Source organism: Sorex fumeus, unplaced genomic scaffold (genome assembly GCF_029834395.1).
Source record: "Sorex fumeus unplaced genomic scaffold, SorFum_2.1 ptg000039l, whole genome shotgun sequence".
Lineage (NCBI taxonomy): Eukaryota > Metazoa > Chordata > Mammalia > Eulipotyphla > Soricidae > Sorex > Sorex fumeus.
In genome coordinates, this window is record NW_026606096.1 from 25,488,495 (window position 1) to 25,493,088 (window position 4,594).

Sequence of the window (4,594 nt, forward strand, 5' to 3'; positions counted from 1 at the left end):
AGTCAATACCCTTTTCCTGAAAGATGAATTAAAACAAATTGTTTTCAGCTATATTGGAGGATAAATCAGAATCATGTGTCAATAAAGAAGAATCACGTGTCAATAAAGAAGAAACCAGAATCTTGACCCTGTGATCATAATTACTGTTCTAATGCTCACACACATTATTACACACATTATTAGTGTTCTAATACTTCTGTACCTTCCACCTTCTCTTTTGCCATCTATGATTCTTTAATCTCATTTAAATTTGGGGGCAAGAGATCTGGATGGGAGGGTTCTATCAATTATCAGTGCATATTTTCTATACACTTTTATAGTGGACTCAATTTTGTATTTGTACTAATCGTAAGCTCTCAGAGTCAAATTTCTCTTTTTTTACCACTATAAACATTAAATCAGGAGCATCTTTTTTTTTCTTTCACTTTTTGGGTAAAAAGAACGGGATCCCGGAACAGAGATCCTCTGCCTGCTTCCCCCAGTCTCCAGTGACTCAGGGATCACACACATAAGCCACACCCTGCTGGCACCAGATAATCTCATCGGCCACTCTCCAGCACTCAGGATGCTCCTCCCAGATGGGAGTATAAAAGGAGGCTCCCAGAACCATGCCACTGGACTCCGCACCAGACTGTGGGTGAGAGCCTTCCCCACTCCAAGGGACCCAACCCCGAGCAGCGAACCTCCACTACCCATCCACCACCACACTCCAGGTCGCTTTTTGGACTGTGAAATAAGACATTTTCTACCCATTTTCCACAATTAGTACACCATATCTGATAGGGTTCAGAGAGCACGGCAAGCTACTAAGAGTATCCCTCCCACATGGGCAGAGCCTGGTAAGCTCCCCATGGTGTATTTGATATGCCAAATATAGTAACGACAACAGGTCTCATTCCCCTGACCTTGAAGGAACCTCCAATCATTGGGAAAAGACTAGTAAGAAGACGCAGCTATAATCTTAGGGCTGGGAGGAATAGAGATGTTACTGGTGCCTGCTCGAGTAATTCAATGATCAACAGGATGACAGTGATACAGTGATAATTTTTGGGTCACACCCGGCAATGCACAGGGGTTACTCCTGGCTCATGCACTCAGGAATTGATCCTGGCGGTGCTCGGGGAACCATATGGGATGCTGGGAATTGAACCCAGGCTGGCTGCGTGCAAGGCAACCGCCCTTCCCGTTATGCTATTGCTCCAGCCCCAGGAGCATCTTTTATCTAAAAGTCCAGTATAATCTGACAAAGTGCTTTGCCCTATCGAAGAAAAAAAAAAACAGAAAATTACTGTTGAGATGAATTCTGTTACAGCTTTTTTAAAATCACATCTTAAAAAATGATTTCTCTTCAAATCATTTGGGACAGTAAGATTTTATTTTATACAATGACAATTTAAAAACACACACCGAGTGACTACAGTTACAAGTCATATGGCAGATGAATTCTATTGGAAGATAAAATTTTGAAAGTTGATTGAGGGAGCAGGGCTGGACCTCAAATGTCAGAGTACAGGCTTAGCACCTGTGAGGCCCACACCTATGGCCATAACTGGGCTTGATCACACCAGGTGTGGCTCATATTTTTTAAACTGATAAGAACAGATACTACACTTGATCTTAGCCAAAAGGCTGAGAAATGATTATATATTTTTGCGCTGGAGCAATAGCATAGCGGGTAGGGCGTTTGCCTTGCACGCGACCAACTTGGCTGAACCAGGTTCGATTCCTCCGCCTCTCTCGGAGAGCCTGGCAAGCTACCGAGAGTATCTCGCCCGCAGGGCAAAGCCTGGCAAGCTACCCATGACGTATTCGAAGTGCCAAACACAGTAACAACAAATCTCACAATGGAGACGTCACTGGGCTTGCTCGAGCAAATCGATGAACAACGGGAGGATGCTGCTACAGTGTAGTGCTACTAATTGCAAAGGAGAAACAGCTTCTGTATCAGAAAAACTGAATATTTAGGTAGGAAAATACTCGTTGAAATAAAATGATAGATAAGAAAAAATTTGAAATAAAATGATAAGAAAAATTTAAGAGTAAAGCAAAACAAATAATGTATACAGACCATGGTAAACATAAATAAGTGGGCAGTAAGACAATTGAAACCGCATCTTCTTTCTGATTTTGATTCACACCGTATGGTAAAAGTTTTCATTTTTCATCAATGATGTCTATAAGATACTGATTTAGATGAGCAGCATAACTGATAATGTCAGTTTTTTTTTTAATCAACTTCATGGTTTTTTTCTTTTACCCAACAATTGCAACTTCAAATGCCTTCATGAGCTTCAGATCTTTGAAATGATGGCTTGAAGGAAGCAGTCTGCAGAGAAGTGAACTGATGATAATTCATGTAGCTCTGGCCCAAAAAATCTAAACTAGATTTTTTAAAATAGATTTAAAAAAGGTAAAGGCCCTCCCGTTGATTAAAAAATGTTTTTGCCACACCCCACAAATGCTCAGTGCTTACTCCTGCCTCTCTGCTCAGAGCTCAATTCTGGAGGGCCTTGGGAGACCAGGGAACAAACCCTAGTCAATTGCTTGACAGGCAAGCAATTGCCTTACCCACTATACTATCTTTGCTCTTCATATTCTTGTTCCTTAAGTGTTATGTTTATATATATAAACATGTAATAAATGTATATTATATATGTGAAGTAATAGAAATGCTAGAGATTTGGAGAAGTATAAAGCACAAATACTTTAAGAAATTTTTGTCTCAGGCAAGTTCTACTGAGAACACTTTTTTCCTGCATTAGATGCCTAAGAATCACTTTAGGGAGCTCTTTACAAAGCAGATTCCAGAGCCTAGGAGAGAGTAGAGATAAGAATCTCCATTCTAGGGAGACTAAAACCCAAGGATAGTAGAGATAAGTACCAGGAGGTTTTCTCCACAGCTTGGAAGCTGGCCTCACATGCTGGGGGGAAAAGGCAGCACAGATAGAGAAGGGACCACCAAATAAATGGTGTTTAGAGGACCCGCTCGGGGTGGGAGATGCGTGCCAAAAGTAAACTATAGACCGAACATGATCGCCATTCAATACTTACACTGTAGACCACAACACCCTAAAGGAGAGAGTAAAAGGGAATGTGCCTGTCACAGAGGCGGGAGGTGGGGGGTTGGGGCCGGGGGGGGGGGGGATTGGCGGGGACGGGAGGGATACTGGGAACATTGATGGTGGAGATCGGGAACTGGTGGAGGGATGGGCACTCCATCATTATGTGACTGAAACATAAACACAGAAATTTGTAAGTCTGTAACTGTACCTCATGGTGATTCATTAAAAAATAAAAAATTAAAAATAAAGGAAAGGAATAAGGCCAGATTCACAAGAATTATCTGGTTGTTTAAATATTTCTCAAATATTAAATTATTTCTATAATTCATCTTAAGGTCAAAATATGGCATATTTTAATTTTATATCACTTTTATATAGCTTGGTTACAAAAAGAATTTAAGGCAGCTAGGAGTTTAAAAGAAGATACTTAATGACAAATACTGAAGATACTTAATGACAAATACCTGAAAATTCTATTTAGCAGAGTGGTCCATTCAAAACTGTTCCAGTTAAGCAAGATTTAATTATGTTTTATGTTTCTATTCACTAATAAAACATTTGTTCTTACTCATTAAAAAATCTCCATTCTAACAAGAACCCTAACTGATTCTGAGGCAGGCAACTCTCACACCTTGAGAAACCATGGATACAGAAGCTTTTGTACAAGACTACCAATGCTCAGGTCATTTCTGAAGGTAATGGAATTGAGTAAGATTAATTGTGGAGTCCTGATGGTAAGGCAACATGTGAGCATGATACATACACTGCTAGGATGATGCAGATTGCAATGACATTCTCTAGTATTACCATTTCACCTAGTTCTGGAGTAGGATAATAAATAACTTCTTTTGTTTCAAATAATCACTCTGCTTAATCTGGAAATTATCTAAACACTTTAGCTTCAAGACTGTCATGTGCAAACTATTCTTTTCAATGCTGAGACAAATCTCCTCCTTTTGCTCCATGATGGTCAAATTGTCTATATGAACAAGTATTAAGATGAAGGCAACTTCACTAAGCAGTTATTCAGAAAGAGAGCACTGCTCTGTTGTTCATCATTTACTGAACCCTCTGTACGGTGTGGTGTCCCGAGGACATGTTTTACAGTGCTAACAGGCTGAAGATAACATGAACAAGAAAGAAAACATCCCAAGTGAGGTGTTACCTGTGCGTCATTTCTCAGAGAAACAATGCCTCAACCACCTAGCAATTTTTTTTAAGTAACATGGAATTCATACATTCCTGGCAATAGTTTAAAGGAAAGAGAAGGAAAAGAATTGCAAGTTTCGCAAATATAAGGACCATTCAAAGGCATTTACTTCCTAAAGAAACCTCACAATTTATAGACTAGAGACACAATACAGTAAATAGTGCACTGGCCTTGCATGCAGCCATCCCAGTCTTTATCCTGGTATCTCATCTGGTCCCCCGTGCTAGGAATGATTCCTGAGTGCAGAACCAGGAGTAAATCCTAAGCATCTCCAGGTGTGGCCCCCAAACAAAAACAAATAAAGAAGAAACCTCACAATTTA

General features: G+C 40.1%; 1 pseudogene; it reads right to left on the minus strand.

Moving 5' to 3' along the window:
- Window positions 1–1,464: 1,464 nt before the first annotated feature.
- LOC130028470 (uncharacterized) lies at window positions 1,465–1,641 on the minus strand (annotated as a pseudogene).
- Between the last annotated feature and the right edge of the window lie 2,953 nt (window positions 1,642–4,594).